We start from the raw sequence: 23,328 nt of genomic DNA on the forward strand, positions 1-23,328 counted from the left end.
CAAACAGCACCAACTTCATCAGCAAAGATAACACTGTCAAGAACGTGGTACTGTGCCTTACCTCCCACTTCCTATTCAGTAACAAGACTAACAAACAAATCAACGGAGCACCCATGAAACCACCAATATCAGGATTCCTAACAGAAGCAATAATGCAGAGAAAATGGAACAACTTAGAGGAAACCTACAACACCATCAACAATCTCCTTACTGGCATAAAATTCACGAAAGAGGAGAACAACAACAAAGTGCTGTTGTTCTAGATGTCACAGTAGAGCGAACGGTCAATGGTAAATTCAAAACAGCGTCTCCAGGAAACAACGCGAACCAAGTACTTAAGCTGCAGAAGCAATCATCCCAACACATGTAAACAAATCTGCATCAGGATGCTATTTCAACGAGCTACTTCACACTGCAGCGCCCAGCAACGGCGAAGATCAATAAACAACTGTACAGCGCATTTAAGAAGAACGGATAGCCCGTAGACCCGAATTCCTGATGAAGGGCTTATGCCCGAAACGTCGAATTTCCTGTTCCTTGGATGCTGCCTGACCTGCTGCGTTTTTCCAGCAACACATTTTCAGCTCTGATTTCCAGCATCTGCAGACCTCACTTTCTCCTCGATAATTTTAACTGTGTCCAGTGAGAGGAAATAATTTGTTGTTGGTGAGAAACATTTCTATCTGAACTCGCTGTCACTCTCCTGATAGATTGTCTCTGGATTATGTAATAAACTTATCGGCATTATGTCATTCACACCGCACTGTCACCAACTGAAAGAAGCGGCTGCCCAGAGATAGACGGCTGTGTTTAAATCCAGCAATGCACTGGGGGAAGCTGAGCATTTACCCAAACACTGGGCACACCACCTCCCTGACACAGTGCTCACAAATCAAACTGGCAGCAAAGCTTCACGTGTGATTCCGGAAAGAAGCCTGGGCTTAACAGACATCCAGAGCGAACTCAATTCTTTCGCAATTGGAAATATGAGGAATCGACCTCAGTGAACCTGACGTGATTTGAACACGCAACCCTTTAATCTGGAGTCAGACGCGCTACCGTTGCGCCACAAGCTCATGGAGTGTTTGGGGGCCTGTATTCATGCTTAAGGGAAGTGACCGCACTACAATGATTTCACGTTATGAGTAACAACGGAGATCAACAGTTTATGTCTGTTCTGTCTCTCCACTTCTCCTTCTATTTCTCGAAACAATTTCCAACTCTACCTCAATAAAAATCTGAAAGAACTGCGGATGCTGTATATCAGAAACAAAAAACAAACAGTAGTTGCCGGTGACCCTTCGATAGAACTGATGGTGATTGGGAAAACGTTGGTTTATATGCAGGAGATATTGTGGGAGGAAGGCGGATGCAGTAAATGATAGATCAGGACAGACCCCAAAGAGAGGGAAGAACTGTTGGACAGGAAAGGGAGTTGATAACGATCTGCGTGGGAGGGTGAATAACTGTTAATAGAGACTGTTCGTGGCTAAGAATAGGTAGTGTGTAATGACAGACTATGTGATAACAAGGCTTGGTGTGTGTGGTAGAGATGAGGATACTATGGATTTCAGGCCCTAGAATTATTGAATTCGATATTGGGACCGGAGGGATGTATGGTCCACAAGTGTAATATCCGGTGCGCTTCGTTCTGCTGGTGCTGGGCTTCGCTGGGACAATACAGCAAAACCTGAGACAGAGATGTTGGTCAGGGAACAGGGTGGGTGTGGAATTGGCAGGCAACTGGAAGCTCAGGGTCTTTTTTGCAGGCAGAACGTAGATGTTCTGTAGATGTTTGGGGAACATTTTCCTGACCCCATTAAAAGCACACATTGTCAAAGCCGAGGAAGAGCAGCAAATAAAGCCCTCCTGGGTGGGTTCGAACCACCAACCTTCCGGTTCACAACCATGAAAGTATTACAAGCATTTTCGACAAGCGATACAGGGGACTGGGAAGAAAAGTATTATAAACTGTGAACAACAAAGTTCTGGAGCACAACACTTACATTCAAAGACCGAAAACATCCAGATTCTGATTAAACAGATTGCATTGTGGTGCTTTTCTGCAAAACATCCACTTGCAATATCCGACAGAAGAGTGACAAAACCCATCCCTGTCAGCCCAGGATAGAAAATCCGAAGGGATGAAGGTTGCTTATTTTCTGAAGATTCACAAACTAAGACTGGGTTTTGGTTATTGTTTCCTTTCCACTCCCAGGAGCCGCAGTGGTTGGGGCGGTGGGTTGGGGAAAGTAAAATGTGCCCTTGAGCAGCGTGTGAGGCTATTTCAGCTTCCGCTGTGACTTGACTCCGATGTTCTGAGGGACATTTATTGACGCGAGACAGTGAAAAGATTCTCATTCCCGCAGATCGGGAATTCAAACCGTATGCCGGCTTCAGGACAATGAGAAAGATTAATTGGGGTGTGTGAAGAATCTGTGAGCTGCATTTCAAACAGGTGGAGACAGATGCGTCATTCATTGCGCCCCTGGCCCAGTGCGTATCTAACGCCACCATGCTGCAGAGTTCTGACGCTAACACGGACATGCGCAGCAATGGGAGCAGTTACAAGGTCAACAACCAAAGATAATCACCGTTACTGCTTTCCTTCCACAGTCCCAACTTTGTGAAGCAGTATCTTTCACTGGCAAAGGAAACACCCTTGTCCTCAGGGTCACACCTGCGTGGGGAAACCGCAATGGGTTTCAAGTCCATCGCATAAACCACTCAGCCCACGAATACAGAACCACACTGACAGCTTCACTTCCCAGGTCTGTCTGCCTGCGGAGCTGAGAAAGAGTGAATCATCGCAGAGTTTGTTTGAATCCATTCACTTTAGTGATTCGAAAGGGTAAATATCTGCACACTGCGAGTCTAGGTGTTTCATCGCAAAAGATGAAATGAACTTTCAGTTAAAAACAAATCTAGAAATTTCAGGAGGAACGGAGAAGGTCAGGCAACATCTATGGAAAGAGAATCAGACACAGCATTTCAGAATTCCGTTTTCTCCGACAGGAGTTGTCAAACCTGCCGAGTTTCTCTTTTTAGGCTCGGGTTCACAGCATCCGCAGTCCCTTACGTTCGACAATAATACAAATCCAAAACCCCTTTGTGGAGAAGGTTCCCGAGTGGATAACATTTTCCTTATCGCATTAAAGTGCACACAGCCGCGAAGCCAAGAAAGAGCAAAGAACTAAACGTCCCTGGGTGGGTTCGAACCAACAACCTTGCGGTTAATAGCCCAACGCGCTGACCAATTCCGCCACAGAGACAGGCAATGGCAGGAACTGCGCCATCGCTTAGGGGAGGCTATTAGTGAATTCATAATTCAGCCTGCCCCGCCTAGAATTACAATTGTCATCTATCACTTTTACTTTTCCTTAATAATGCCTGGACATTCATTGTGGAGACACCGGGGACAGTCTGATCCCACCCTCTGCAGACATATCCATGTCACGAGGAACTAATTTTCTTCCTCCGGGACCGTCGCCCTTCGAGCCTTTCAGTGTTTTGCCTGTTCCCGAGTTCCCTCATTGGCTCGAAGGCGAGAAGGGGTTTGAATTCCTGATGTGCACGAACGACAATTCTTTCAATCTCTCAGATCAGTTCATGTCCCGAGAACATCAGAGTCAATCTCCCAGCCTCTTCAACAAGGGGACGGTGTCTGGACTGTCTCTGCTCAGTCTGACGGTTCACCTTTCATTCTCATCTAAATCCGCTTCCCAAAGAGTTTCTAAGGGTTCACAAAGCTGGAAACTGGGATTTCTGTTTTGCTTCATGAACATTTTTCCATTTCCTAACTGACAATATTTTGCCAAAATCTCTTCCCAAGTGTCCGCCATGCTTCATTTTCAGGGATGAGGAATTTCCATTGTGGGGAGACATTCCCAAGATTGGGAATGTTCGCTTTGGAGCAAAGAAGTTAACTGGAGATTTCCTGGGCTGTTGGTAATGATGGGAGAAGAAGCGGTGGGAATGGGCAGATTAATGATCAGAAGAACCAATTGCCACTGACCAGAGTAAGTTACCAGAGAACAGGAATTGAAGTTCTTGAATGAAAAGCAGCACTTGTGCCCAATAAACACAGAGAATACTGCAGAAAGCCAACAGGTCGTGCATCATCTGTGGAAAGGTAAACAGAGCTGACGTTTTGAGTCTGGTACGTTGTTTGTTCCGATCTCGAGTTTCCTGCATGGAAATCAATTCCCAGACATGAGAAAACGGGACTTTATTGAGACGGGTTTTGTGAAGTTTGAGCGATAATGCAACCAACAGGAAGTCATTTAAAATCGCCAGCGAAGAAAGCATAGCCAGCAGGTTACCACCCTGGGCGGGGAGCCCCAAAGGATCTCCACGCCAGCACCTTAAGTATTCGGCCACAACTACACGCCCAAAGTCATGATCTAAAATTTCTCATGGAATTGCTCTAACAGGAAAGGTAAATACTGGGCTTGTCCTGTCCGCGCCATAGCCCCAACGTATCCTGTTCCCCTGGATTTGATCAGGACAGAGGAGGCTGATGGGAGATCGAATTGAACTACACACATTGATGAGGGACAGAGCGGGTGGGAAGGATCCATTTCCATGCGTAGAGAGATGAATAACCAGGGCCGAAAATAAGGAGCCACTTCAAGAAATTTGGGTTCATTCAGCAAAGCTAATGTAGAACTGTTCACAGAAAATTGTGATGAAAGTTGGGGCGGAGGGTTGGAGAAAGTAAAATGTGCTGGTGAGCAGCGTGTGGGGCTATTTCACCTTCCTCTCATCTGACAACGCTGTGACTTGACAACGATGTTCTCAGAGATAATTATTGATGCGAGACAGTGAGAAGATTCTCATTCCCGCAGATCGGGAATTCAAACAGTATACCGGCTTCAGGACAATGAGAAAGATTAATTGGGTGTGTGAAGAAGCTGTGAGCTGCGTTTCAAACAGGTAGTTGGAGACAGATGCGTCATTCATTGCGCCCCTGGCCCTGTGCATATCTAACGCCACCATGCTGCAGAGTTCTGACGTTAACACGGACATGCGCAGCAATGGGAACATTCACAAGGTCAACAACCAAAGATAATCACCGTCACTGATTCCCTTCCACAGTCCCAACATTGTGAACGAGTACCTTTCACTGGCAAAGGAAACACCCTTGTCCTCAGGTGCCTGCTTCATTTCGATCACGATTTCCAACCCCTCACTGTTCTAGTCTCATTTCCAAACACTTGGCTCATAGCCTCAAAAGAAGCTCTGCGGATATCTGTTTGATCCACCCGAACAGGCAGTGGGTTGCAGATTCCCACCAGTCCCAATGTGAGTGAAATATTTTTCCCCTCCACTGATTTGAATCTTAAAGAAGAAGCCGGGGAGCAAGCTCCCTTTCTTTTCGACGACATTTCTCATTTTGTAGTTGGCAGGGGTCACACCTGCGTGGGGAAACCGCAATGGATTTCAAGTCCATCGCATTAACCACTCGGCCCACGAATACAGAACCACACTGACAGCTTCACTTCCCAGGTCTGTCTGCCTGTTGAGCTGAGAAAGAGTGAATCATCGCAGAGTTTTTTGAATCCATTCACTTCACAGTGATTCGAATGGGTTAAATATCTGCACACGGCGAGTCTAGGTGTTTCATTGCAAAAGATGAAATGAACTTTCAGTTAAAACAAAACACGAAACTGCAGGAGGTCAGGCAACATGGGTGGAATGAGAATCAGAGACCACATTTCAGAACTCCTTTTTCTCCGACAGGTACTGTCGAAACTGCCGAGTTTCTCTTTTTGTCTCGGCTCCTCAGGCCCGCATGTCAGACATTAATTCAATCCAGAAACCCCTTCGGGGAAAGGATTTCTGTTTGGGGGACGTTTTCCTGACCCCATTAAAAGCTGATGGCTTCAAAGCCAGGGAAGAGCAGCGAACACACCGCCCCTGGGTGGGCTCGAACCACCAACCTTTTGGTTAACAGCCGAACGCGCTAACCAATTGCGCCACAGAGGCAAGCAGGTGTAGGGGTTGCACCATCACTTAGAGGTGGCTGTTAGTGTGTTCATAATTCAGCCGGCCCCGCCGAGAATTACAATTGTCGTCTAACAGTTTTACTTTTACATAATAAAGCCTGGGACATTCATTGTGGAGACACCGGGGACAGTCTGCAGACACATCCATGTGACGAGGAACTAGCTTTTTACTCCAGGGCCGTCGCCCTTCGAGCCTTTCAGTGTTTTGCCTGTTCCCGAGTCCCCTCATTGGCTCGGAGGCGAGAAGGGGTTTGAATTCCTGATGTGCATGAACGACAATTCTTTCAATGTCTCAGATCAGTTCATACCCCGAGAACATCAGAGTCAACCTCCCGGCCTCTTCAACAAGGGGACGTTGTCTGGATTGTCTCTGGACAATCGATAGGATGAATGAAGATTGGTAAATGTATTTGTGACAGTTCTGTTCTAGCCCTGTGAGCGAAACGTGGATCTGAAGGAATAAAAGGGACATTAACAACATCGATCTGAAATTGGATACGTGACAAGAAACAGAGCCATCACTAACATTTTGCTTTTGAACTGGAGAAGGTTTCTCGTGAAATTAGCTTGAGGCTCGAGGTATGCAAGATCAACATAACTTAGGTAAAACACGCAAACACTTTCCTCGTTAGCAGACAGTGAAAGGCTTACAAAACGCAAATTAAACATTTCGACAAGTGATACAGGGGGCTGGGAAGATAAGTATTATAAACTGTGAACACCAATGTTCTGGAGCACAACACTTACATTCAAAGACCGAAAACATCCAGATCCTGATTAATCAGATTGCATTGTGGTGCTTTTCTGCAAAACCTCCACTTGTAATGTCCTACAAAAGAGTGACAAAGCTCAGGATAGAAAATCTGAAGGGATGAACGTTGGCTTATTTTCTGAAGATTCGCAAAGCTAAGACTGTGTTTTGGTGATTGTTTCCTTTCCACTCCCAGGAGCCGCAGTGGGGGAGAAAAACACCATCTGATTCACTCCTGTCCCTTTTAGTGAAGGAAACTGCTGTTGCAGGAAAGGGTCCACTCAGTCATCCCAGCTGCATGCTTTACCTGGCTGTACCAGGGATCCAGTAACAAACGGACAACTCAGCTGACCAACAAAGAAAGTGGGGTGGGGGGACTGGATGCACTTTGAGCTGGAGGTGTTTTCTTTTAAAAGCACTTATTGTATGCCTCTTTTCCTGGTGAAATCTGAAGCTGTAACAAAATAAGTTCGTAGTAAAGGTTACCTGAACATACCGTCAGGTTCAGACTCTGCGAGGTCCAACAGGTTTTTGTTTTAAAGCTGCTCATTTCTTTCAGCCTCCAGCACTAATGTCATGTCTCAGAAGGATCAGTGAATGAGTAGCTAATCTTGTTAGAAATTGTATATTTTTCAGGACTACAGGTTCATTGTTTCATTGGCATTGCAAAGTTTACTGGCAACAGTTAGAGGTGTGGGCTGTATTCACTGGAAATAAAGTTTCAAAATCTCACAAACACCAGGGTATAGTCCAACAGGTTTATTTGGAGGCACTGGGTTTCGAAGTGCTGCTCCTTCATCAGGTAGCTATGGAGTAGGATCACAAGGCACAGAATATAGTGCAAAAAGATTATAGTGTCATGCAACATAAGTGATGAATTGAAGAAACCTAGATTTCTGTTAAATCATTCATCTTTTAAAATGGATTGCAGATTTCGGCTAATTAATCTGTACATTCCAGAACTTATTTTAAGTCACGTTTTCCAGGAAACTTAATGTTTTATAAAAGGAGGGAGCACTTCACGTCAAACAATGCATGAAAGCTGTGAGGTTAGAGTCTGTCTGTATCCCAATCTTGAGTCAGACTGGTTCTACTTCCAAATATATAATCCTGCAAATGCAAATTCACTCCAAATGCGTGAGTGCGTGCATGAGAGAGAGAGTGTGTGTGTAAGTACGTGTGCATGCTGGGTAAAGTGTGTGTGTGATGGAGTATAATCATGTGCGAAGATGTATGCATTGGTGTGAGTGTAGGGACGTATTATTGTGTGTCTGAGAGAGAGCATGTCTACCGGAAAGGCTCTGCACGAGCGTGTGAGTGTGTAAGTGTGAGAGAGAGCATAACAGTGAAGTGGGGTTACCTGTCATGTGACATGAACCCAAGGTCGCGGTTGAGGCCATCCTCCTGGTTTGCCAAATTGGCTGTTAGCCTTTGCTGGGCCACTAAAAGTGATAAAGCAGTTACACAACACACATGGGAGAGGGCAGGGTGGGACGTGTCTTTCGATTTGCAGAAGGTGGGACGTTCTGGGTGCTAGAAACTAGGGAAAACACACACTGGAGGACCTTCGGCACAGAGAGATGGAGCTGGAAGCCAGGCTGGAGACACGTTGGGGGAACCACTGTGGATACAGGCCGTTTGACCCACCAAGTCCATACTGACCCTCGGAAGAACATACCCTCACCCCCGACCCACCCGATAACCCCCACAGCTTATCCCTGAATTTCGAACGCCCAATCCATTCTAGCCTGCACATTTTTGGAACATGGGAGGAAAACCAAGCACCCAGAGGAAACCCACGTAGACAGGGAGTGGGGGAGGGGTAGGAAAGGGCAAAATCCACACTGTCACCATGAGGGTGGGTTCAAACCCAGGTCCCTGGCGCTGCAAGGAATCCCCTCTCCAGCACTCGGCAACCGATTGGCTTCTGCCCAATCCTGGTGACACTCCAGTCAGTTTGAGGAAATCAATTTGCTTCCATAGAGTTTCCACGGGTCAGGGGTCGTTGTTACCCGCCAGATTCAACAATCCAATGAAAGGCTCGTCTACAGCGAGAACACTAGTCCACATTTCGCGAAAGAATTAAAGTTCTCTCTGCAATTAGAGACATTGAGCACTCCCACGCAGGCTACGTGTATTCATGGGGATTCTCAATGCACGTTGATATTCGAAATTCCCCAATCCTGGGAAAAAAGATTGAGTGCATTCACCCTCTCCATGCCTCTCAGGATCTCTTCACCTCTATAAGCCCGCCCCAACCCCCCGAGGCTCTTATGCTCGAAATAAAAACGTCATAGCTTGTCCAACCTCTCCCTGTTACTCAGACCTTGAGTCCTGGTTTCTTGTAAATGTCTTCTGCACTCTTTTCAAGTTTAATAACATCTTTGTTTCGCAAGATGATCAAAACGAATCACAATACTCCAAGTGTGGCCTCACCAATATCCTGATTAACTGCAACATAACTTGTCAACTTCTATACTCAATTCCCTGACTGATGAAGGCCAGTGAGGCTTAAGCCTTCTTCACTGCCCTGTCTACCTATTTTGTTGGACATATCGGACCTGCTCCAAACTGGATAATCTAACTGATGTGACAGGAAACCGCTTCCTTTCTTGAGACAAGTCTCCCAGAGAGAACTTGCTGGCTGACTGTCTGAACTACTGAACCTCAGTGCCCTACTGCCCTCAGGAGGAGGGTCCACATATTTGCGTAAAGTGGTGCTCGCAACTTTTATCATCTTTGGGATGGATCTCCATTCATTCAGTGCTATGGAGTCATGTAGGCCAGAAACATACCCTTCAGACCAACCAGTCCATGATCCCCAACTAAACTAATGCCCCCTGTCTGCTCTTGGCCTATAACCAGTTTGTTAGTAGTTGTGTTTATTTTTTAACTGTAACGATTGGATAAAAAAATTGCTGATAATTGATTTTAAAGTGTTGGGGATTTATTTTTATCACTAGAACAGGTTACACCACTTTTCAGGTTAATTTTACCTAATGTAGGGCAACATGTTCCTCTGGGTGTTTCTGTTTGAGATCTTGAATGCTGCTGTGATGTCCTGCTGAATGCAATGGAGTCAATATTAATCCTCGCCTCACTGTGGCTGTGAGTGAATTGCCTTAATTTGGCTCCTGACTCAGAAACTGCGCAGAGAATCAACTGCTGAAACAATGATTTACACTTTATTGTATGTAGCAACCAAAGATACCACCCCCCCCCCCCCCACCCAACCCCTCTCAAGTCACCAAGTTCAACCTCACTCCCAACTTGGGGATCACCCAATTGATGGCAGAATTTAACTGACTTTCCACCGACAATATCTGTCTCTGGAAGTGTTCAGGGATTCACTGCAGTGTTGTTCTTCCAAGTACTACTGCTGCATCTTTCTGGGTTTAAATTCTGGTGGAGATTCCTCACTTTGAAATCTGTGGTGTGATGTTTCTTTAGATTCTAACACCACCTCCCACATTGCTAGAGACAGGTTTAGCTGTCTGTTTGAAACAGCCTGTCCTGTAAGTAACCTCTTGGTGTCAAGGCCATCCTTCCACAGACAGACTAACTTGTCCTTTTGTCACGAGTTTATTAAAAACTTATCTCATCTGTCCCAGGAAACAGCTTGTTGTTATATATCCTTCTTCCCAGGGATAGTTAACTGGCAGAAATTAGGCCATTCAGCCCATTGAATCTGCTCCACCATTCAATCTTGGCTGATAACTTTCTCATCCCCATTCTCCCCGTAAACCTTGATACTTAAGAATGATTATATGGTGGAGCAGACTCAATGGGCTGAATTGCCTAATTTCTGCTTCTGAGGGCTTATGATTTTGCAGTTTCTCAGTGGCCCTTTGTTTCTTGGTCCAGAAGAGTTATTGCTGACCCAGGTAGTTTGGAAAGTTCTGGAGTTTACAGGACCACACCATATTCCTCTCTGCATTGTCCAGGAATAACTATCCTTCTGAGATATTGGAAATTCCAGAGATACCTTGGTATCCCTGAATAAAATCGGTTTGTCAGAAAATCTCTGCTGCTACTCTGGAACAGAAGGATTATGGGGAGAAAATTCAGAAATCAGATGTGCAAAGAGACGATGGAGTTCTATTCCAGGATTCTCTCAAGGTAAACTTGAAGGTTGAATCACTAGTTGGGGAGGCAAATGCAATGATGGCATTTATTTTGATCAGACTTGAATATAAAGGCAGGGATGTACTTCTGAGGCTCTGTAAGGCTCCGGTCAAGCCGCATTTGGAGTATTGAACGCAATTTTGGGCCCCATATCTCAGGAAGGATGTACTGGCCCCTTTATTATTAACTATTCAATTCAGCTCATTGAATCAATTCTGCCATTTATTCAGATCACATTAGCTCTGGTAAAGATCAACTCCACTTTCTTGCTATTTCCACATAATCCTCGATTCCCTCACTAGTTAAACAAAAACTGACAGCCTTGAATGTAATTAACGACCCAAGCTCAACAACCCCCTGTAGTAACATGGTCCACAGATTTACAGTCCCCAGTAAAAATTCCTATCTGTCTTCAACATGCAATCTCTCATTTGCAGGTTATTCCCTCTGGTGCTAGACTCACCCACAAAGGTAAACTTTTCCACATCAAGCCTGTCAAGTCTCCTCAGAATCGCTTATGTGAAAATAAGGTTACCTCTAAATCTTCTCACTTCTAATAAGTATAGGCCCAACCAATTCACTTCTCTTCATATGATATTCTTTTCATCCTGGTCAAACTTCTCTGGACTGCCACCAAAGTCAGTATATCTTTCCTTGGGTAAAGGACCCACCCAGTGTTCAGTTTTGGCCTGACTGTTGCCTGATAAAGGTTCACTATAACCTCCCGACTTTATACTCTATTTAAAGGTCAACCTCCCATTTGCCTTCCCTATTACTCACTGAACTTGGATGAAGAGATGCATGGGTATGGGCTTCCAAATCCCTCAATTCAACAGCTTTCTCCATTTAACATTCAGCACTGTTCGTCCTGGCAAAGTGCACAACCTCATTTCCCCAAATTCTATTCCATTTGCCATTTGCTTAACCTGTCTATATACCTCTGCAGATATTTCATGTCTTCTCACCACCTGCCTTCCTATCAACCATCTTTTCTGCAATCTTGGCAACAGTGCATTCACTTCACTTATCCAAGTAAATAATTGTAAATAATACATATTGTAAATAATTTTGGTCCCAGCACTGATCCCTGTGGCAAACTACTGATTACAATTTGCTATCCTGAACATGCCCCTTATCCCAATTGTATCATTGGTTAGCCAATCCTCTATCCATGCCTCTTTGCTTATTATTTCATGAGATGTGAATATCATTGGGTCTGCCAACAACCCTTCCCAAACTGTCCTTGAAAATGTGGCGCTGAGCTGCCACTTAAATTGCTTCACATAATTTGGTCTGAAATAATGTTCAGGAGCGAGTTCCAGGTTTTTGATCAATAACAAAGAAGCAATGCGATATATTTCACAGTTGGAATGCTGTGCTCACACTTACCTGCTCTTGGTGGTTGAGGTGATGGCTTGGAAGTGCTTTTGAAGAGCCACCAATTAATCAAGCCAGACTGATAGATTGTGGCCAGAGATTCTGCTTTTTGACTTTCATCATCAATCTACATTCTTTCCAGCCAAGAGTTTAGTCTGAAACTGCCACACAATTCCTCCTGTTATAGCTTCAATCAACTATAATAATATGACGATTCTTGGGATGAGTTTTCACACCTGAGTGCAAAATAAATATAGATCATTGTTTCCAGCTCTGCTGGAACAAAAAAAAAACAGCAAATTGGTGGATAATTACAGTTGGTGCAAACAAAGCTAGCGATCGATAAAGACTAACCCTGTTTACTTCAATGGCCAAATTACATTTTGAAAACCAAGTACACTCAGACAACTTGTAAAAGTGGTTCATAGGAGGAGAAATGGGGCATTGAAGAGGAGTGAAATGATTGCTTTTGGTCACCGCCACCATTGTCTGAAAAAGATGTTGAAAGGATTCTTAAAAGGTGGGCAACAAAGTGGAGTGGTATAACACTTCAGACACCGCAAAGTGTAAGATCACTTTCTAGTGGAAGAAAAAGACATTTCTTAATTCTCGAAGAACGGGGGAACAAATGGGAATAAATCTGAATTGGGAACTCTTTCTTATTAAGGATGTTCCTTCACCACAGTCTTGGTTCAGAGCATAAGTTCTTCATCAGGAATGAAGGTTGGTCCAACGGGGCTGAGAGATAATTGGGAAGGGGATGGGGATGGAGGAGAGGTAGCTGTGAATGAAATAGGTCGATGGAGGTGCTGATTTATCGTGAGAGGTAAGACAGGAGGGTGGAGCGAATAGGTGGGAAGCAAGATGAAAATGTAGGACAGCTCAAGAGACCAATGCCGAGTTGGAAGGTTGGATCTGGGACAAGGCGCGTGGTGTGGGAGTGAGGGTGAGGAGAAATATGGAAACTGGTGAAATCGATATTGATCCCATGTAGTTGCTGGGTCCCAAGGCGAAAGATGAAGTGTTCTTCCTACAAGCGTCAGGTAGCTAGAGCTTGGAGGGGGATGCGGCACAGGACTTGCATGCCCTTGACGGATTGGGAGGGGAAGTTAAAGTATTCAGCCACAGGGCGGTGGGGACGTTTAGGTTTGGAGTCCGAGAGCTGTTTCCTGAAATGTTCTGCAAGTTGGCATCCAGTCTCCCCAATGTGGCAGAGCAATGGACGTATAAATAAATTTTATAAACAAATTGTATAAATTTTAGCATGCTGGAGTTATTATCTTTAATGAAGATAACGAAAATATTAATAAAATTGGGTGACTGTTTGAAACGGTTTGTTGGTCAGGCTCAACTCATCCCCTTGAAATGAGACAATGCCATTGATAGCGGTGAACTGCTCTTTTTGCTGTAAAACCACAAGTTCTTGATTTATTTTCACAACTTACTGGTATTCACACCTGCACATTCAATGTCAAACTCTGACATCAGAAATGAAATTACAACATTAATTTTGACTTACAATATTCGAACAAACAAATTAGTAGCACACAGTGAATGCCAAGCCTGATAAATATGAAATCAAATTTGACCAAAAAAATATACAATCAAGATGGGAGATAATAAATGGGGGAAGTGCAGAAAGCAAGAAATGCAGCATCAAAGAAGGTGCTCCTCCAGGGAGTGTATTTTACGAACTACCACTGCTAAATATAAACAAACACTCTGACATGACCCTCCGGTTTTAATGTGAACCAAAGCCCCATACAGTAGGTACCATTTAAATAAGTTAATAGATACAAGCCTTGAGCAAATCCAGCCCCCCTTTTGGAACTCGGAGTTTTCTCCAGCTCCGGGGGGTTGTTGAGCTCCTGGGCTCTAGCTGCCACTGCTCTTCTGAAGAAGCTTTGGGAAGCAGATGCAAAGGCAAGATACAGAACAGAGCACCTTTGCCAAGGAAAGCAGCTTATGGAGACATTGAGCAATAGCATCACATGGTCTTGACCCCTCGGTTATGCGCCCAGCACACTCATACTGCACTACTCTGCTTCAGTGCTCCCAGTCGCAGGATTGTGGATCAGTTTAAAGTCGATCCTATATCTCTGATAACATCGCTGCACAAGGCAGTGAAGAAAGGTTTAATCACACTAACCTTCATCAGTTAGGGAATTGAGTAAAGATGTTGGCAAGATATAGTGTGGTTATGCAGAACGTTGATGAGGCTGCACCTGGAATATTGTGATCAGTTTTGGTCTCCTTGGTATCGTGTGATTTCTGACATCTTCAACTCTGGGTTTGTGTTGAACTTGATAGGATATTTTGTCCAACTCAGCATGTTTAAACAGTATCGCTCGGAGGGAGTCATTTGAAATATTTGAGGAGGTGAGTTCAACAAGATTGAAGTATTCAAAGTTACTTGGACTCTCTTTTAAACTTACATCGGGACCAGGAGTCAGAGACACATACAACATGGAAACAAAGCCTTCAGTCCAACTTTTCCACGCTGACCTGATATCCTAAATTAATCTAGTCCCATTTGACAGCACCTGACCCATATACTCTGGCAGCTCAATTCATGTATGTACCACCCTCTGCATGAAGAAGTTGACCCTTTAATATATTTCGCCTCTCACCCTAACCTATGCCCTCTAGTTCTGGACTCCTCCATCCCAGGGAAAATACCTTGTCTTTTACCCTGTCCATCCCTCTCATGAATTTGTAACCTCTATTAGGTCACTCCTCTACTTCCAATGCTCCACTGAAAACAGCCCCAGCCTATTCAGACTCTCCCTGTAGCTCAAACCCTCCAACCCCCAGCAACATTTCGTAAATCGTTTCTCATAGAGAAGTCAACGTTTAAGCCCTGAAGAAGCGTTAATACCCAAAATGCTGACTACTCCACATCCTGGTGCTGCCTGGCTTGCTGTATTCTCCCGACCTCCTGCTTGCCTACTTCGGGTTGCAGTAGGTAGTGGCTCAGTGGTTACCACCGCAGCCTCACTGTGCCACAGATCCAGGTTTGATTCCAGCCTTGAGTGACTGTCTGTGAGGAGTTTGTACATTCTCCCAGTGTCTGCGTGGGTTTTCTCTGGGTGGTCCTGTCCAAAGACATGCAGGTCTGAGGTTTGATGAAGGCCTTCCTGCACTTAGAGCAACTGAACAACCTCTCCCCCATGTGGACCCACGAGTGGGCCAGCAGGTCAGAAGAAAGAGCAAAGCCCTTCATGCACTCGGGTCAGAAGAACGGCCTCTCCTCGGTGTGGACCCACTGGTGTCTCAGCAGGTGGGAAGAACTGCTAAAGGCCATCTCGCACTCAGGGCTTGAGAACAGTTGTCCCAGGTGTGGATCAACCAGTGAGTCCGCATGGCAGAGGAATCACTAAAGGCCTTCCCGCACTCGGGGCAGCAGAAGGGCCTCTCCTCACTGTGGACTCATTGGTGCTTCAGAACCGTTTCAAATTTCACAATATCCTTCTGATAGGAGTGAGACCAGAATTGCACACAATATTCCAAATGTATTCCACAATATTCCAGTGTCCTGTCCAGCCACAACGAAACTTCCCAACTCCTATACTCAAGTTAGAGGATTGTGAAAGTTTTTAAAACTCACAAAATAAAATAGGAAAAAAAGGGAAGGACAAACCGAATTTTTGAAGTCAACTTGGAAGCATCATTGAGAAATCAGCGGACTGGGTTTATTAGGTACCTGTTCTCCTTAAATACACTATATACATCTTTCTCTTCTGCTCTTCGTAGTTCACAAAACCATGCTGAGTATCCTTGATCACATTATTCCTATCCAGATGTTCATAAATCCTATCCCTTACAATTTTCTCTAAGACTTTGCCCACAAAAGAAGTGAGACTCACCGGCTTATACTTACTAGGGTTATCCCTACTCTGCTCCTTGAACAAGGAAACCACATTTGCTATCCTCCAGTCTTCTGGCACTATTCCTGTAGACAACGAGGTCATAAAAATCAAGGCCAATGGCTCTGCAATCTCCTCCCTTGCTTCCCAGAGAATCCTAGTATTAATGCCATCAGGCCCAGGGGACTTATCTATTTTCACCCTTTCCAGAAATTCCAATACCTCTTCCCTACATACTTCAAAGCCATCAATTTTCAATATTCATATCGGCAACAATGTCCTGTTCCTGAGTGAATACTGATGAAAAGTATTCATTCAGTGTCTCCCCAATCTCTTCGGCCTCCATGCGCAACTTCCCACTACTATCCTTGACTGGACCTATTCCTACCCGAGTCATTCTTTTATTCCTGACATACCTATAGAAAGCCTTTGGGTTTTCCCTAATCCTACCAACCAATTACTTTTCGTGCCCCCTCCTTGCTGCTCTTAACTCTCTTTAGATCCTCCCTGGCTAACTTATAACTCTCAATCGCCCCAATTGAATTTCATGCCTCATCTTTACATAGGCCGCCCTCTTCACTTTAACAAGGATTCCAATTCATTATTAAACCATGGCTCCCTCACATGACCCTTTCCTCCCTGCCTCACTGGTACATACTTATCAAGGACACTCAATAGTTGCTCCTTGAACAAGCTCCACATATCGATTGCACCCTTCCATTGAAGCCTACTTTTCCAAGCCACGCATCCTAAGTCATGCCTCACCGCATCATAATTTCCCAGTCCCCAGCTATAAATCTTGCCCGACAGTGCACACTTATCCCTCTTCATCACCAGAGTAAAAGTCACCGAATTGTGGTCACTGTCCCCAAAGTGCTCACCTACCTCCAATTCTAACACCTGGCCTGGTTCGTTACCCAGAACCAAATCTAGTACGGCCTCACCTCTTGTTGGCCTGTCAACATATTGTGTCATCTAACGTACTAGAGCTATAGCTTTCCCAGTCAATATCTGGAAAGTTAAAGACCCCCATAACAACCACCCTATTACTTACACTCTTCTCCTGAATCACCCCGGCAATCCTTTCTTCTACGTCTCTAGGACTATTAGGCCTGTAGAAAACTCCTCACCTTTCCTATTTCCAACCTCAGCCCAAACTACGTCAAATGGCGAGTCTTCATTCATCGTCCTTTCCACCGCTGTAATACTATCCTTTACAAGCAATGCCACACACACCCTCTTTTACCCCCACCTCTGACCCTACTAAAACATTTAAACACTGGAACCTGCAACAGCCAATCCTGTCCCTGTTCTACCCATGTCTCCGTGATAGCCACAACATCGAAATCCCAGGTACCAACCCACACTGCAAGTTCACCTTCCTTATTTCGTATACTTCTCACATTGACGTATATACACTTCAAGCCACCTTCCTGTTTAGAGGCAACCTCCTTCGAGATTGATGCCATGTTCCTAACCTCCCTACACTCAAGGTCCTGCACCCTAAAGCTGCAGTCTACATGTCCCTGCAGAGTTAGTTTAAACCCTCCCAAAGAGCACTAGCAAACCTCCCCCAAAGGATGGTGGTGCACCTCAGGCTCAGGTGGAGACCATCCTGTTTATACAGATACCACCTTCCCCAGAAAGAACCCCAGTTATCCAGATACTGGAATCCCTCCCTCCTGCACCATCCCTGTAGCCACGCATTTAACTGTTCTCTCTCACTATTCCTCGACTCTCTATCACGTGGCACGGGTAACAAACCAGAGACAACAACTCTGTTTGTTCGAACACTGCTCTTCCAACCTAGCTCCCTGAAAGCCTGCCTAACATCCTCATGCTTCTTCCTACCTATGTCGTTGCTGCCAATGTGGACCACGACTTCGGGCTGCTCCCCCACCCCCTTAAGGAACCGGAAAACACGATCAGAAACGTCACTTACCCTTGCACCTGGGAGGCAACATACCAAAAGTGAGTCTCTCTCGCCCCCACGAAACCGGCTATCTGTGCCCCAAACTATCGAGTCCCCAATAACTCTTGCTCTGCTCTTCTCCAACCTTCCCTTCTGAGCAACAGGAACAGGCTCCGTGCCAGAGCCCTGAACCCCACTGCTTACCCCTGGTAAGTCGTCGTACCAACAAGTATCCAAAATGGCATACTTGTTCTTGAGGGGAACGACCGCAGGAGGTCTCTGCATTGGCTGCTTTCTCCAAGACCCTCACTGTCACCCATCTGTCTGCAATCTTTGGAGTTGCTACTTTCCTAAAGCACCGATCTATGACCCCCTCTGCCTCCCGAATGATTCTAAATTCATCCAACTCCAGCTCCAGATCGCGAACATGCTCTTGGAGGAGCTGGAGATGGGTGCACTTACGGCAAGTGTAATCATCAGGGACGACCATGGCATCCCTCCCCTCAAACATGTTGCAAGAGGAACATTGCACTGTCTTCACTGCCATCCCTCTAAAAGTAACTTTTAAGAAAAACTAGGTCTGAAGAATAGAACAAGCAAAATGCAGCACTGACCTGCTTACCACAATGGGTCTTATCATAAGGTTAGAGGAGGAGGGCGGGTGGGAGGCACTATCACTGTAGTGCCTCGGGATCCTCTCCTGCGCGCCTTTATCGGAAAAAAAACCTACCCAGGTAAGCTTGCGCTACACCAGCTTCCGGGTCCGGTCCGCGCTTTTTTCCAATAAAGGCGCGCAGGTGAGTCCCGGAGATGTGACTTGACTCTCCAGTCTCCCCAATGTGATAGAGATCGGATAAAGTCTTCTTCCTGCCGCAGCCCGGATTCGATTCCCAGGCAGCGAGGCAATTTTCAGCACAGCTACAAGAGCGGATTTACGTCTCCCTGGTGGTCTAGTGGTTAGGATTTGGCGCTTTCACCGCCGCGGCCCGGGTTCGATTCCCGGTCAGGAAGCAGTTTTCAACGGGTCTTAATGCGCTGTACAGTTGTTTCTTGATCTTCGTTGTTCCTGGGCACTGCAATGTGAAGTAGTTCGTTGAAATAGCATCCTGATGCAGATTTGTTTGCATGTGTTGGGATGATTGCTTCTGCCGCTACAAAAGAGTGAACAATCCTCACTCTCTCAGTGGAGCAGGTCCGGGCTTTTTGGCAGTGTCTGTTTGCAGACGCGGTTATGTTTGTTTAACAGTTTAAATTTAATACTTTTGTATCCATTGCTCCCGAAGCGATCTCTATCACATTGGGAAGACTGGAGAGTCAAGTCACATCTCTGGGACTCTCCTGCGCGCCTTATCGGAAAAAAAACCTACCCAGGTAAGCTTGCGCTACACCAGCTTCCGGGTCCGGTCCGCGCTTTTTTCCAATAAAGGCGCGCAGGTGAGTCCCGAGATGTGACTTGACTCTCCAGTCTCCCCAATGTGATAGAGATCGGATAAAGTCTTCTTCCTGCCGCAGCCCGGATTCGATTCCCAGGCAGCGAGGCAATTTTCAGCACAGCTACAAGAGCGGATTTACGTCTCCCTGGTGGTCTAGTGGTTAGGATTTGGCGCTTTCACCGCCGCGGCCCGGTTCGATTCCCGGTCAGGGAAGCAGTTTTCAACGGGTCTTAATGCGCTGTACAGTTGTTTCTTGATCTTCGTTGTTCCTGGGCACTGCAATGTGAAGTAGTTCGTTGAAATAGCATCCTGATGCAGATTTGTTTGCATGTGTTGGGATGATTGCTTCTGCCGCTACAAAAGAGTGAACAATCCTCACTCTCTCAGTGGAGCAGGTCCGGGCTTTTTGGCAGTGTCTGTTTGCAGACGCGGTTATGTTTGTTTAACAGTTTAAATTTAATACTTTTGTATCCATTGCTCCCGAAGCGATCTCTATCACATTGGGAAGACTGGAGAGTCAAGTCACATCTCTGGGACTCTCCTGCGCGCCTTTATCGGAAAAAAAACCTACCCAGGTAAGCTTGCGCTACACCAGCTTCCGGGTCCGGTCCGCGCTTTTTTCCAATAAAGGCGCGCAGGTGAGTCCCGGAGATGTGACTTGACTCTCCAGTCTCCCCAATGTGATAGAGATCGGATAAAGTCTTCTTCCTGCCGCAGCCCGGATTCGATTCCCAGGCAGCGAGGCAATTTTCAGCACAGCTACAAGAGCGGATTTACGTCTCCCTGGTGGTCTAGTGGTTAGGATTTGGCGCTTTCACCGCCGCGGCCCGGGTTCGATTCCCGTCAGGGAAGCAGTTTTCAACGGGTCTTAATGCGCTGTACAGTTGTTTCTTGATCTTCGTTGTTCCTGGGCACTGCAATGTGAAGTAGTTCGTTGAAATAGCATCCTGATGCAGATTTGTTTGCATGTGTTGGGATGATTGCTTCTGCCGCTACAAAAGAGTGAACAATCCTCACTCTCTCAGTGGAGCAGGTCCGGGCTTTTTGGCAGTGTCTGTTTGCAGACGCGGTTATGTTTGTTTAACAGTTTAAATTTAATACTTTTGTATCCATTGCTCCCGAAGCGATCTCTATCACATTGGGAAGACTGGAGAGTCAAGTCACATCTCTGGGACTCTCCTGCGCGCCTTTATCGGAAAAAAAACCTACCCAGGTAAGCTTGCGCTACACCAGCTTCCGGTCCGGTCCGCGCTTTTTTTCCAATAAAGGCGCGCAGGTGAGTCCCGGAGATGTGACTTGACTCTCCAGTCTCCCCAATGTGATAGAGATCGGATAAAGTCTTCTTCCTGCCGCAGCCCGGATTCGATTCCCAGGCAGCGAGGCAATTTTCAGCACAGCTACAAGAGCGGATTTACGTCTCCCTGGTGGTCTAGTGGTTAGGATTTGGCGCTTTCACCGCCGCGGCCCGGGTTCGATTCCCGGTCAGGGAAGCAGTTTTCAACGGGTCTTAATGCGCTGTACAGTTGTTTCTTGATCTTCGTTGTTCCTGGGCACTGCAATGTGAAGTAGTTCGTTGAAATAGCATCCTGATGCAGATTTGTTTGCATGTGTTGGGATGATTGCTTCTGCCGCTACAAAAGAGTGAACAATCCTCACTCTCTCAGTGGAGCAGGTCCGGGCTTTTTGGCAGTGTCTGTTTGCAGACGCGGTTATGTTTGTTTAACAGTTTAAATTTAATACTTTTGTATCCATTGCTCCCGAAGCGATCTCTATCACATTGGGAAGACTGGAGAGTCAAGTCACATCTCTGGGACTCTCCTGCGCGCCTTTATCGGAAAAAAAACCTACCCAGGTAAGCTTGCGCTACACCAGCTTCCGGGTCCGGTCCGCGCTTTTTTCCAATAAAGGCGCGCAGGTGAGTCCCGGATGTGACTTGACTCTCCAGTCTCCCCAATGTGATAGAGATCGGATAAAGTCTTCTTCCTGCCGCAGCCCGGATTCGATTCCCAGGCAGCGAGGCAATTTTCAGCACAGCTACAAGAGCGGATTTACGTCTCCCTGGTGGTCTAGTGGTTAGGATTTGGCGCTTTCACCGCCGCGGCCCGGGTTCGATTCCCGGTCAGGAAGCAGTTTTCAACGGGTCTTAATGCGCTGTACAGTTGTTTCTTGATCTTCGTTGTTCCTGGGCACTGCAATGTGAAGTAGTTCGTTGAAATAGCATCCTGATGCAGATTTGTTTGCATGTGTTGGGATGATTGCTTCTGCCGCTACAAAAGAGTGAACAATCCTCACTCTCTCAGTGGAGCAGGTCAGGGCTTTTTGGCAGTGTCTGTTTGCAGACGCGGTTATGTTTGTTTAACAGTTTAAATTTAATACTTTTGTATCCATTGCTCCCGAAGCGATCTCTATCACATTGAGAAGACTGGAGAGTCAAGTCACATCTCTGGGACTCTCCTGCGCGCCTTTATGGGAAAGAAAACCGACCCAGGTAAGCTTGCGCTACACCAGCTTCCGGGTCCGGTCCGCGCTTTTTTCCAATAAAGGCGCGCAGGTTAGTCCCGGAGATGTGACTTGACTCTCCAATCTCCCCAATGTTACAGAGATCGCATCGCGAGCATTTGGTTTCAAAACATTACATTGATTTATGTACTGGTGAAAGTCTTCTTACTGCCGCTTGTGCAATCTCTTCGAGGAGGCTGTTTTCATTCACAATTCAGCCTCCCGTGCCCAGAATTATCATTGCCCTCTACTTTTGTATAATAAATCCTACGCCATTCATTGTGAAGACGGGGGTTGGGTGGGGGGTGTGGGCGGGGGGGTGGGTTGGGTGGACAATCTGATCCCACCATCGGCAGGCACATCCATGTCACGAGGAATTAGCCCTCCAACACCGGGGCCATCGCCCATCGTGCCTTTCAGTGTTTTGCCTGTTCCTGACTTTTCACATTGATGTGGAGCCAAGAAGGGGTTTGTTTTCCTGATGTGCATGAACGAGAATTTTTTCAATGTTTCTGTTCAGTTCATGTCCCGAGAATAATAGAGTCAATCTCCCGGTGTCTTAAACAAGGGGACGATGTCTGGACTGTCTCTGCTCAGTCGAACAGTTCATCCTTCATTCTCCTCTAATTCCACTTCGCAAAGAGTTTCTCAAGATTCACAAAGCTGGAGACTCGGATGTCTGTTTTATTTCCTGAACATTTTAACATCTGCTAACTGACAACTTTTTGCCAACATCTCTTCCCTCATGTAACACTTGCTTCATGTTCATGGATGAGGCATTTCCACTTTGTGGAGACATTCCCAAGTTTGGGAATGTACTCTTTGCAGCGAAGAAGTTTAACTGGAGATATCCAGGGTCTGTTGGCAATGATGGGAGAAGAAGTGGTGGGAATGGACAGAAGAACCTATTGCCACTGACCAGGGTCAGTTACCAGAGTACAGGGTTTGAAGTTCTTTAATTGAATTCAGCATTTGTGTAGAACAAACACAGCGAATACTACAGAAAGCAAACGGGTCGAGCAGCATCTGTGGAAAGGTAAACGGAGCTGACGTTTTGGGTGTGCTATGTTTTTTGTTCAGAACTCGAGTTCCTGCATGGCAATAAATTCCCTGATGTGAGAAAACATGGCTTTATTGAGAAGAGTTTTGTGAAGTTTGAGCGATGATGCAGCCAACAGGAAGTCATTGAAAATCGCCAGCGAGGCAATTTTCAGCACAGCTACAAGAGCGGATTTACGTCTCCCTGGTGGTCTAGTGGTTAGGATTTGGCGCTTTCACCGCCGCGGCCCGGGTTCGATTCCCGGTCAGGGAAGCAGTTTTCAACGGGTCTTAATGCGCTGTACAGTTGTTTCTTGAT

The 23,328-nt window shown here is 46.0% G+C and overlaps 6 non-coding genes across 6 annotated transcripts; 4 read left to right on the plus strand and 2 right to left on the minus strand.

Annotated features, from left to right (window-relative positions):
• Positions 1 to 3,198: 3,198 nt before the first annotated feature.
• trnan-auu (transfer RNA asparagine (anticodon AUU)) lies at positions 3,199 to 3,272 on the minus strand. Its single transcript has one exon. It is a non-coding gene; the product is annotated as a tRNA-Asn (tRNA).
• Positions 3,273 to 5,914: 2,642 nt separating this feature from the next.
• trnan-guu (transfer RNA asparagine (anticodon GUU)) lies at positions 5,915 to 5,988 on the minus strand. The gene has a single exon. It is a non-coding gene; the product is annotated as a tRNA-Asn (tRNA).
• Positions 5,989 to 18,978: 12,990 nt separating this feature from the next.
• Positions 18,979 to 19,050, plus strand: trnae-uuc (transfer RNA glutamic acid (anticodon UUC)). The gene has a single exon. It is a non-coding gene; the product is annotated as a tRNA-Glu (tRNA).
• A 1,840-nt stretch (positions 19,051 to 20,890) lies between these two features.
• On the plus strand, positions 20,891 to 20,962 carry trnae-uuc (transfer RNA glutamic acid (anticodon UUC)). The gene has a single exon. It is a non-coding gene; the product is annotated as a tRNA-Glu (tRNA).
• Positions 20,963 to 21,527: 565 nt separating this feature from the next.
• On the plus strand, positions 21,528 to 21,599 carry trnae-uuc (transfer RNA glutamic acid (anticodon UUC)). The gene has a single exon. It is a non-coding gene; the product is annotated as a tRNA-Glu (tRNA).
• A 1,612-nt stretch (positions 21,600 to 23,211) lies between these two features.
• Positions 23,212 to 23,283, plus strand: trnae-uuc (transfer RNA glutamic acid (anticodon UUC)). The gene has a single exon. It is a non-coding gene; the product is annotated as a tRNA-Glu (tRNA).
• The last annotated feature ends 45 nt before the right edge of the window (positions 23,284 to 23,328 follow it).

Source organism: Hemiscyllium ocellatum (genome assembly GCF_020745735.1).
Source record: "Hemiscyllium ocellatum isolate sHemOce1 chromosome 27 unlocalized genomic scaffold, sHemOce1.pat.X.cur. SUPER_27_unloc_40, whole genome shotgun sequence".
Classification (NCBI taxonomy): Eukaryota; Metazoa; Chordata; class Chondrichthyes; order Orectolobiformes; family Hemiscylliidae; genus Hemiscyllium; species Hemiscyllium ocellatum.